The sequence below is a fragment of the Suricata suricatta genome, chromosome 11 (genome assembly GCF_006229205.1).
Source record: "Suricata suricatta isolate VVHF042 chromosome 11, meerkat_22Aug2017_6uvM2_HiC, whole genome shotgun sequence".
NCBI lineage: Eukaryota > Metazoa > Chordata > Mammalia > Carnivora > Herpestidae > Suricata > Suricata suricatta.
In genome coordinates this window covers 74,581,298-74,593,754 of record NC_043710.1, presented here as the reverse complement: position 1 = coordinate 74,593,754, position 12,457 = coordinate 74,581,298, and the positions used below count along the sequence as shown (strand labels likewise).

General features: G+C 35.9%; 1 protein-coding gene across 4 annotated transcripts in view; it reads left to right on the top strand.

Moving 5' to 3' along the window:
* MTMR2 (myotubularin related protein 2) overlaps positions 1–12,457 on the top strand; it is a 114,178-nt gene that overhangs the window by 38,300 nt on the left and 63,421 nt on the right. The window lies entirely within an intron of this gene.

Sequence of the window (12,457 nt, the reverse complement as noted above, 5' to 3'; positions counted from 1 at the left end):
GTCTCTTGTTATACTTCTTCCAATTCTGTGAGGTAGGGACTCTTTTCATTATCATTCTGCAGGTAATAATAGCTCATAGAGATAAATAACATGTTCAAAGTCTCATCACTAGTGAGTTCTGTGGCTAATATTCTAGCTCGTGTAGTCCAGTTCTGGAGCTAAGTCACTTAAAAATTGTGCTATAGTTGCTACACATCTCATTATAGTTTAAATATTCTTCTATTTGTTCAAGGTCTTGTTGCTATGAAATTAATCACATCAGTGATACCCTATAGCACTTTGTACATTTTTGGATTCATCTGCTTTTCTACAACTGCTTGTCTATGAATGATGGAGCAAATGAATTTCATGTGTGGTGCTGACCCTTAATTCTTAGAATCTTTTTATTATGATCTAGTGGCTGCTTTCCCAGTGGTTATACTTCCCAGTTTTAATGAGAACCTTGTTTACATTAATGAAGGTCATTTGTTGGTGAGCATATACTGAGACTGTATCTTTTTCTTATATTTCTTTCAAAACAGAATCCGACAAATGTAAGAATGCAGATTATAAACATCTGTAATGACTACTGCTTGTCCTTATCTATCTTTTGTGAAATGTCATAAAATAATAGTTGAGGTATTACATGACTTTACACATCACCAAAAATAAAAGAGATTATCTTTATTATATGGATATTTGTTGTGCGAATTATGAAGGCTTTGTCATATCTTTAGCTATTATCTTGACACATAATATACATTTAGGGCAGGGTCATCATTAATAACCCTGAATATAAATCCATCATTTCCTCTTCTTAACTTTTTTGCTATTTAAAAATACATGTTTTATATATGTACCTGACTTTTATTTATTCATTATGTTAATGCAAATCCACTGTGGGCCTATAGGCCTCTTGATAATTTTGAATATTTTGGGTTTACCTCTAGGTAGGTTGTATTAGTTAAAAACACCCTTTGTTTTTAACTTCGTGTTGTGACTGATAAAGAACTCATGTTAGAAATGGGAGAAATGTCACTTTTGCTTCTTGCTATACTTACATTATTAATATTATATTCTACCTGCTGTTTCTTGCCTGAAATATAAATAAATGGTTCAAAATAAACCATTCGCATGTTCTTGTGAGGACTTCAAGTACCTGAGTGGGTACGTAAGCGAATTGCAGTGCATCACAGGATGCTGAGAGATGGCCTCTGCCGTCAGCTTCTCTGCAGGCGGGTCCCCTTCACTTCCTCGAACACCAGATGCATGACAATAGGAGTGACTTAGGCCAGGACAAAATGAGGGTCATAATGTTAATCTGTATGTTAAACATAATTTATTTCTTATTTTTGTTAGATACTTTTTACAATGTAGAATGGTTTTAGATTTACAGAAAAATTGCAAAGATAGTGTGGAGTTCTATATACTTGACACTCAGTCTCCCCTATGATTGTCTTACATTTGTGTGGTACATCTGTCAAAAATAATGAACCAATGTTGAAACATCATTATTAACTAAAGTTCATACTTTTTTCAAATACCCTTAGTTTTTTACCAAATTTTCTTGTTTTTGTTCTAGGATCCCATGCAGGATATCACATTACATTTAGTCAGTCATGTGTCCTTAGGCATCTCCAGGCAGGATTTAGATTTTGTTTTTGATGATCCTGACAGTTTTAAATAGCACTCAGGTGTTCTGTAGAATGTTTGATATTTTACCCACTATTAGACTAGGGTTATATCTTTTGGGAAAGAAGACCACAGAGGTAAAGAGCCATCACATCACATCAAGGGTACATACCATCAACATGATTTATCACCATTGATGTTAATCTTAATCACTTGGGGGAGATAGTGTTAGGTTTATTCTCTGCAAAATACTTTTTCTTTTCCTTCTTTTATTTTATACTATATTCTTTGGAAGTAAGTGCTATGCACAGCCCACATTTAAGCCCACCTGATCAGTGGAACATCTACATACATTTTTCACAATTCTTCTACATGGAGATTTGCATTTTTTCTCTCATTTATTGCTTTATGCAATCACTTATTTATATCAGTATAGACTCATGGATATCTATAGTATATATATATATATATTATTTTTTTAATGTTTGTCTCTGAGAGAGAGAGACAGAGCGCGGGAAGGGGAGGGGCAGAGAGAGAGGGAGGTGCAGAATCTGAAGCAGACTCCAGGTCAGCACAGAGCCTGACCTGGGGCTCAAACCTACAAACCATGAGATCATGACCTGAGCTGAAGTCAGAGCCTTAACCAACTGAGCCAGCCAGGTGCCCCTCTAATGTGTATTTTGAATTGCAGTTCAGTACTACTTTGTTGCCCAAATTGTTCCAACTCCAAATTAGGAGCTATTTCAGATTTTGTGTCCATTTGATGTATGCCCATCATTGTGTTTTTACTTTTGTTCTGAGCTTTGGTTTACTTTACTAAGGAAGTGCTACAGGATGCTCCAGACTCATTTTGATATTTCCTAAAATCATCATCCATTTCTAAAGGAGCTCAGGTTTCTTTTGTTGGAGTATGGTATTAGAAACCAACATCTGGGCACTAGGTTACTGTCTTATTTTATTTTTTACCAAAAAGGAACAAAGCACTTTTATTTTCTTTCTGAAAGAAAATATCATTTGCATGCATTTTATTTGGAGGTGATATTCTAGGTGGATGATCCTGTTTTGCCTTCAGATTTAACATTAGACACAAAAATGTCCTGACTTACTTTCTCAATACTGTAGGGTACCAAGGGTATCTTTTGAATTTATACATCACCTTCATGACAGTAGGAATTATCTCCAGTAGTACCTTATGAATTTAGTATCTTTCACAGAGGGTCCCTCGGAATTTTTATGAGATGAATGAAGAGCACATTTAACAGTTGTTAAATGTTAAATTAAGGAGAAGATGGTTTTTGGCAACCAAGCTTAGCTGTACTTTACATAGTAGTGTGTAGGGTGCTTGTTACCCTGTTCCCTCAGTTTTGTTGTTATTGTAATGCTTTCATTTATTTTTGAGAGAGCACAAGCAGGGGAGGGGCAGATGGGGACAGAGGATCTGAAGCTGGTTCTGCACTGACAGCACTAAGACTGAGGTGGGGCATGAACTCACAAACCATGAGATCATGACTGGAGCCAAAGTTGGACGTTCAACTGACTGAGCCATGCAGGTGTCCCCTTGTTCCCTCAGTTTTAAAGATATCTTCAGTTCATAGTCTTTTTTTCTGGTGTGGGACGGAGAAGAATTATTAACATTACATCGAATGTTGTATCCTTTAGAAAATGCAGCCTAATTTCAGACGTGTGCTCTTTTCAGAGGTGGGATGGGAAAAAGGAGGTGCTTCTAATACTTGAAAAAAATCCAGCTTGCTCTTGATACAGCATTTATCCATGCCTCATCTCATTTAGCTTTCACAACCTTCCTGTGAGACAGATATTACTACTCCATTTGACCACTGAGAAACCTGATAATTCAGAAGAGATGAATTAAGTCCTGTGCTTAAAGCCACACTGTTTGGTGCTGCCCTTAAGTGGTCTCAGGTTGGTCATATTCCTATACAGCACATTAGGAACTGGCTGCTCTTTCCAGATGTGCAGTGAGATTTTCATAAGTCAGTAATACATTTTTTGAGGTAGCAATAACAGCTTTCAGTATTACTTCCTTAAGACCTGAAAATTGCCTTTCTAAATCATCAGAAAGAGAGACTTTTAATAAAAATCTGATCTCCCCTCTTCCCAGTTTTGATAGAGGATGGATATTGTACTTTTAGTATGTATACCTTTACTGGCCATAAACTATAAGTGTGCTCATTAATTATAGGCAGACCCTAACTGGAGCTGCGTGTTGTTCTCTGTCTGATCGTGGTTTGGCTCTACATTAAGGCGAAGGGCTTGGTGTGGTAGTTGAGGATAGCATCATACACAGTTGATTTGAAGTTGATTAACCTCTAGGCTCTGAGTTCTCCACAGAGCCTTGACCGTTTATCCCTGCCCTGAGCCTTTACTCTTTTGAAAGCTTCTTCGTAACAGCGCATCGAAAAGCTAATCCAATTTTGTTAAAAATCTTAAATCACATTGCATGTGTTTTCTGCTACAGGTATTATGTGGTGACACTTTCCTGAAAGGGTAGTGTGTTAGTTGGTCAGGAGGTGAATGTGAGAGCTTCTGTTAAGGATTTCTTACTGAAACAAGATTTGTTGCTTCTGTGTCAGTAAAGGAGAAGGGGAAGTTAGAGGAGGTATGGAACTCTGCTAGGTATCTCAAACTTGTATTTTTTCATGTGCATTTTTCTTTGCATGTTTCATCTTTTTAGCTCTGCTTGTTCTGGAAAAAGTCAGATACAGATAAGATCCAGTACATGTGTTTCTGAAAAATTGAGCACAAATTCAGCCTTTGTAAATGGAATCATGCTTCCTTATGGATAATTGTAGAGTGGTTTCTCTTTTTTTCTTCATTTGTTCTTCACTTTGCAGTGACTTATTTAATTAAAAAAGCTAAAAATATTTTTTCATACATTTTTTCCCGCCTCCCCTTTTTCCTCTGCCCCTTTTTCATACAAAAATTGTAAGACAAATCATTAAAAAAAATAAATCTGCAGTTTTTAAAATTAGGCTTTCTTTAATAAGAACACATTTTTAAAGTTTGACACGTCATGGAATTAAGAACCTAGGAAGCTGGTGTGTGGATGGTTAATTTGCTGACTAAAATAATTCTTATGAAATGCAGGATTTTAAAATTCAGATCCACAGCTCTGTTTATTCATAAAATGCAATTTGTAAAGCATTGGGTTTTAGTTAAAGTAATTGAAAGTCAAGCTATATAGCATTTTTTTTCTTTGTGATGGCTAGGATAGGGCACTTCTACCATTGTTTATCTGTAATTCAAAATCAAATATTAAAATGGGTTGTATTTTATGTCTGTAATCTCTTTTAGAAGGCCTGTTTGATCTTAGAATATATATCTTATGTTCTATGTTATAAATATATATGAGAGATAAAAGTTGCAATATTTTAGGTTTTGTGTTTAGCTATCTGCCCTTATAATATTTAATAGGCTTAAATCAAGTAATTTTGATTCTTTTTAAAATTTATGTTATGTTACTCATATTTTCTTAATGAAACAAAGGTCAGAGATAATTGGATTATTCTTATCTAGAATGTGTTCATGAATGTAATATTGACATGTTCTGAAAGTATGCACGTGTAGTCAGAATGAGTTACATCTCATAGAGTGGATGTTAGAGCCAGTGAACAGTTGTCTATTACATGTAATTGTTTCAATAGAGAAAAAACTATCGAAATTAACACTTATTCATGGTTAACACCACTACCCCTCACATCAGCATCTACTCTTGAGAACCTAAAAAAGATAACTTTAGCCAGATGTAGGATACCCATCAAAACTCCACAGTAAGCCTTATACTTATTGGGGAAATGTTAGATGCATATATCCTTTATATGGATATAAGAAACATGATCATAGAATTCATAGCCAGTGAAGTGAGAAGACAGTAAGTAATATAAGAAATGAAAGGAAGAAAGAAAGCCTTTTTTGTTTACAAATGATTGTCTAGAAGGAAAATTTAGGAAAAAACCCATATGCAAACTACCAGCACTATTGCTGAATACAAGATAACTTTAAAATGATAAATCATGCTTCTGAACCTTAGCAGAAATGTTTATTTAAAAAGATTTCCAGAGGGCACCTGGGTGGCTCAGTTGGTTAAGCTTACTACTATGGTTCAGGTCATGATCTCACAGCTTTACTGACAGCTTAGAGTCTGGAACCTTCTTCAGGTTCTGTGTCTCCCTCTTTCTCTATCCCTCCTCTGCTCATACTCTGTTTCTCTCTCTTAAAAGTAAACATTAAAATATTTTAAAATTAATAAAAATATTTCTAGTCACAGGAGAAACAAAATTATATTACTCAGGGATGCAACTAATAAATTTATGGAGAAAGTTGTAATCTTCACTAAAGAATATAAATCTAAATAAATAGATGAGTAGACACAACACCCTAGAGATGCCAGATATTTTCAGTATGTATCTGTTACCACAATAGAATTTCAAACCAAATTCAAACATTTGTCTTGCACAAGTTGGCAACTTGATCCTAAAATTTATGTTGGAAGGTAAAAGGTCAAGATTACTTAAGAGGAAAAATGAAGAGAGGGGGATTCACTTAATCAGTTGTAAAGCTAAAGTAATTAGAACAGGAATAGATTAAGGAGACACATGACAAACTTCAAGAATGATATTTTAGGAACTCTGTGTATATGAAAGAGATGGTATAACCGATCAGTGGGGAAAGAGTGAACTATTTGGTAATCATTGCTGGGTTACCCATGTTGAAATACAAAAAGAAAGTTGAGTTCACACACAAACAATGAATTTATTAGATTAAAAACCTAAAATTGAAAATGAAAAATTTTAAATTTTAGAAGAAAATATATGATAATAGCTGTATAACTTGTATCAGGAAGGAATTTGTAAGTAAGACCTCAAAATATTAACCATAAAAGATTATTATTAAATAAAAAATAGATTTAAAAAGTTTTATTTATAGAAAAAATAAAAAGTTTTATTGTGGTAAAATAGAAAGGACCTGTTATTGTTTATTGATTATGTGCTTCTGACCTGTCTCATATTAAGCTCTACAAAGGCAGGAACCTTGATCATATCCGTAGTGCACACAACAGTACCCAAATGAATGCGGCCCCTTGCAGCCTGGAGCTCCTTGGGGCATTGGAGACATTTGCCCTCTCATTTGCTTTGTTTCGTTAGTGGAAAAGTTTGAGGAGCACTCCTAATTGAATGACTCTTGAAGCCACTTGTTAGCTACATCTGGGAAATGAAAGAAGGTAATTCTGTGTTTTATTCATAGTTCCAAATAAAATCTTTGCATTTGTTCACTCTCTTGAATTTTCTGGAGTGTTCTGGGGAAACAGTGTCCAGTAAGATGTAGTTTTTGCCAGCATGAAGCTTAGAGTCATGTAGTGGGAAAGGAGATCAGCAAATCAGTGATTATTACATGGTAGATATGAAGAAGTTAAAGCTTGGAAGCAAAGAGGACAGAACGTTCTAAAACATTCTAATGCAGAATATTCTAAAGTTTATATTATAAGTAAATAAAGTGCTCCTACATTAAAAATATTTGAGAAAATATTTCGGTGGCATTTACAAAAACAAAAATTTAAAGAAAAATAAACTTATTGGGTAAAAAAAAGAATATACTGTAAGCTCCTTGAGGGCAGACATGTTTGTTGTATTTCCTGTTGTATTCTTAGAACTCAGTATCTAGAAGGTGGAAGTTACTCAGGAAGAATTTGTTGACTGAATCAGTAGAAGAGAATGAGAAATACAAAGTTATTTAATTATTTTCCTGATTATTTCCATTCATACTAGTCCCCTAGTTATGTCTGGTAGGCTTGCCTTTCTCTGATTCAGCTAATGCACCACCATAAGGATAATCTTCCTCTGACATCACTTTCATAATATACCTTTGTTTAAAAATTCCTCAAGCAGATCCCTGTTTCTTAGAGAAAGTGGAGACTTTTAACCCTTGTGTTCAGAATTCTCCATGTTTGGTCCCATCAAAGCTGTCACATTGTATGTCCATCTTTTCAGAAACATAACCCTACCATTCCAGATAGGGATTCTTGTTATCATCTCTTAAACATCATGTGCTCATTCCTACCTCCATTCATGCTGGCTCACACCTCCAAAATGTACTTCCTTCTACTCTTCAGCAAAACAGATCATGGTCAGTATGTTAATAATAGACTCAGGTGGTTCCAGTTTCTTCCTGATAGGAGATATTTGGATAATAATGAGAGATAATGTTGAAAAAAACTTTGAGTAAATTATATGAGGAAAATTTGGAAGAGAGACAAGACAGAAGACAGTCACTAATTCACCTCTGTCATCAAAGAACTACCAAAATCCATCTGAAAATGTTCATAGTTGTCTCATATTTATCCTTAATAGGGAAACGATTTCAGCCAAACTCTCATGATTTCCATTTTACTGCAACTTTTCACTGCAAAGTTACCATTAACTCTCTTTCGTAATATTTTGTATCTTTTATAACACTAGTTTTTTTTATTATGAAAGTAATGAAATAAAATTTTGTGGGTAATTGAAATAGGATTAAAGAAGAAAATAAAATCACCAGAACTTTTACTACTCTTACTCTTAGTATTTGATACACAGAAGCTCTTCCTTAAAAATTTCTACTTAGGGGGTTCCTGGGTGGCTCAGTCAGTTAAGTGTCTGACCCTTGATCTTGGTAGGTATTCAGGTAGGCACTTGGTAGGTACTCAGGTAAGTACTTGGTAGGTTTCTTGATTTTGACTCAGGTCTTGATCTTAGGGCTATGAGTTTAAGCCCTGCATTGGGCTCCATGCTGGGCTCCACACTGGGTGTGAAGCCTACTTAAAAAAAAAAAAAAATCTACTTTGACATTACAGGGTTGGGTATCAGAGTAAAATATTGTGAGCTCTGCTCAGCACAAGTTTATGTTATCAGCAATTGGCTAGGCTCTAGTAAGTAATGTCTTGCCTACTATACTCTGTCTATAGCATGTTCATTGGGTTTACAATTAATTTGATGTGATTTGAAGATATTATTAACCCCCTTAAGGCTTACAAGAATAAAAGCTCCAAATATCTTAAAATTTTGAGTAAAAAGAGCCAAATAATTAAATTGAAACATAATGGAGATAAAAAATTAATATGAAAACCTGATAACTGTGAAAGCATATTTAATATGTTCATGATGCAACAGGAATAATATAGACTGCATTCAGTTGATGGTGAGGAGATAAGGAAAAATGTATGTGCCTAAAGGTTATTTAATTAGGTGGAATACTAATTAACATGGTGCTAATTCTGGAGAAGACAAGAAGTGTTTCAGACTTCAAGACTAAGCATAATGAAAGTACTGCTGGTATAATTTCTGTTATAACACACACATGATTCCATATAGTCATCTTCATATACAGAGAAAAGGCACAAAATAAAAGGTATTTGACAAAATTCAACATATATTTCAGGTTTTTAGAACTTTTTATTAGAAAAGAATAGGTAAGTACTTAAGTAAGCATCTTGCTTAGTAATAAAATATTAAAATAGTAGAAGTGGTCCCACTAAAGACCAAGGGGAGGTTACCGACTATCATGCCTGTGTTACTTAGCACTGTACGTAAGTGCTGTCCAGTGCAATTAGATAAGAGAAATATGTGGTAGGCATATTATTGAAAAGGATAAGGTAAAATAAGCATATTTTTTTACCTGGAAATCAAGAAAATTGAGTGAAAATTATTGGAAACAACAGACTTTAATTGAATGACTGGTTATCAGAAAGAGCTTGGAAGTCATCAATCTCACTCTGTCTTAATAAGTAAGAAGCAGAACGAGTTGAAAGTCAACAGCTCTTCTTAGGTTCTTCAGAGAATTGAGGTCACAGGGCAGATGGCTGCCCTCCAAGTTGGACAGATGGATAGAACAGAAACCCACAAGCAGAAACCTCAGGAACCAGGATGGGGTATCAAAACAACGGTAATGGATGAATTGCTAGAGGCTCAGTCTGGACAAGTCTGAGAGTTGAACTCCAGGGAACCTCAATGCTAGGAGTTCTGCATACTTCTGTGAGTTTTACCTACAAAAGCCCTCCAGGTTCTCACACCAAAGAGTGAGAAGAATCTCTCTTGCTCTCTGGCAGAGGAAGGGGAAAAACAGCCAGTTTGAAATATGTTTAAAACATTCTGTTTTTATCTTCCTTTTTTAAAGTTTTTAAAAGAGAGTACAAGGGGGAGAGAGAGGAAGTGAGAGAGAGAGAGAGAGAGAGAGAGAGAGAGAGAGAATCTCAGGCAGGCTGTATGCTCAGTGCAGAGCCTGATGTGAGGCTTGATCCCACAACCCAGGGTGATAACATGACCTGAGCCAAAATCAAGAGTTGGATGCTCTACTGACTGAGCCAACCATGCACCACTAAAAGACCTTTTTTTTTTTTTTGAGAAGGCTGCCCTTGAGAGAAACTGTTTTACTTGCCTATCCTACCTGATTATGTCAGAGCCTACCTGATCTGGGAGAAGGGAAATGCCCAACTCCAGCCTCCTCTAGTCTTCTACCTGGGGGAAGAGAAATATAAACGAGTACCCTCTAGTCAGCCACCTTCAGGGTGGGGGAGATGTAGGTATGAGGACTTAGAAGCACTTGTGAGTGTTGTGGCCCAGGGGCACAAGCTCACAGAAAGTCTGAAGACTATGGGACTTCGTCATAGGACTACCCTTCCCACCTCTACACCTTACCACCACATCCCTGAAGGCCTGAGTATTTCAGTTCTTTTCACCTAGTTTTCATGTCCAACTTTCAACAAAAAAATAATGGAGATACTAAAAGCCAAGTTTGATATGTAAGAATCTACAGCTTTCTCTAATGAAAATATTCGTAAAATATCATGGAGGGAAAGACCCTAATTATAAGACAATTAAAAATATAAAATATCCAAGAGTAAACTTAAGGTATGTGTAGAAAATTTAAAACTCTGCTGAACAATATAAAAGAATACTTAAATGGAAAGACATACCTTGTTGTTTGATAGAAATGCTCAATATTGTTCAGATTTTAATTCTTATTTATTCTGTAAGTAATATGGAAACAACTTGACAAACTGATTCTAAAATTTGTAGTGACAAAAATCTGGAAACAATCTAAATGTCTTTTGGTGGCGGGATGACTAATTTATATGTTTAGAATTGATTACTATGCAGTCTTTGGAAAGAAAGGTGGATCTCCATGTATGGATATGAAAGTATATTCAAGGCCATTAAAAAATCAAGAGTCAAACAGTGTGTATAAGTTCCCATTTGTGGGGAATTGTGGGGGGAGGAGTAGGAGAGGTTGTGGATACACAAGCAGGGAGTATTAATTAGAGGCAGATAGAATGGAAACAAGGAAACATGTTTGGAGGCTCTTTGAAGGGCTCCAAGTAAAAATTGATAAAGGACTAGGGTAATGACATAATACAAAGTAAAGGAGAGATTTGAAAACACACACACACACACACACACACACACACACACACACACACAGATGTAATGTGTTAATGCTGCCTGAATGTTGCAGATTCAGGAGAGATGGGAGTTAAAGATGATTGCCCCAGGTTTCAAACTTAGTGACAAATTTTGGTTCGCTTGTTTTCTGACACCCATCCTTTTTGTTACACTTTCCTATTTGTTTCTTCTCAGCCAAAGAGGTGACCGCAGCGTTCCCTTCAGCCCTTGCTCATCCCCCAGCTCCCTCCCTCCTTTCTTCCCTGTGCTCTCTTTTATTCTCATAGCTCCCTCCGTTGTTCCTTTATTGATGGCTTCCACCTCTATCCCTGGTCCTGATCTTCTCAGCCTGTGATCCCTCATGTCAGTTGCTTGCTGTTCACTTGCACTAGGATGCTATTACTATGTGATCATAATCTTAGTACAGTCAGACCTCTGTTCAAATTCAGCTGCTGTTGCAAGGTATATGTCACCTTGGGAAAGTTGCTTAACTTCTACAGGATCGATTATCCCATTTATAAATGGGATTAGCATTACTACTTCTCTCTCAGAGGTATTAGAAGGGCTAAATGAATAATGATCTTCCAAATGCAGTATGTTAACTAGGCTAGTTCATGATGGTATTTTCCTTGGTGTGAGGTGAAATGAAAGCAATTGAGATAATATTTTATCTGTCTGCTTACCTAGTTCTATTTCACTTTTGACAGATATTCTGTTATGAGCCATCTTTTTCTAGGAAAGACTGTCCTGTATCACAAGAGTATATCCTCCGTACAGATCTTTATTCTGTTATAAAATGATGTTGCTAATGCATAGTAGTCGTTATTCAGTTCTAAGAAAATAAATAGTCTGCAGCCCTGTGATACCCTTCCCCATCTCCTGTTGTTTACATCTTATATTAGTTTGGTTCACTTATTACAATTGATGAACCAATACTGATAAATTATTATTAGTTAAAATCCCTAGCTTACATAGGGTTCACTCTTTGTGTTCCACAGTTTGTGGGTTTTGACAAATGTATAATGACATTTCCACCATTACCATATCATGCATAGTAGTTTCACTGCCCTAAAATGTCTGTACCTCACCGATTTGTCTCTCCCTCCCTTTCCCTGAACCCTTGGCAACCAATCATCTGTTTACTGTCTACATAGATTTGCCTTTTCCAGAATGTCATATAGTTGTGTCATATAGTTCGAATCATTTAACAGATAGCCAGATTGACTTATTTGACTTAATGGTATGCCTTTAAGGTTCCTCTGATTCTTCTTTTGTCTTGATAATCCATTTTTTTAAAGTTTATTTCTTTTGAGAGAGAGAGAGAGAGAACATGAGTGAGGGAGGGACAGAGAGAGAGGGAGAGAGAGGGAGAGAGAGAACATGAGTGAGGGAGGGACAGAGAGAGAGGGAGAGAG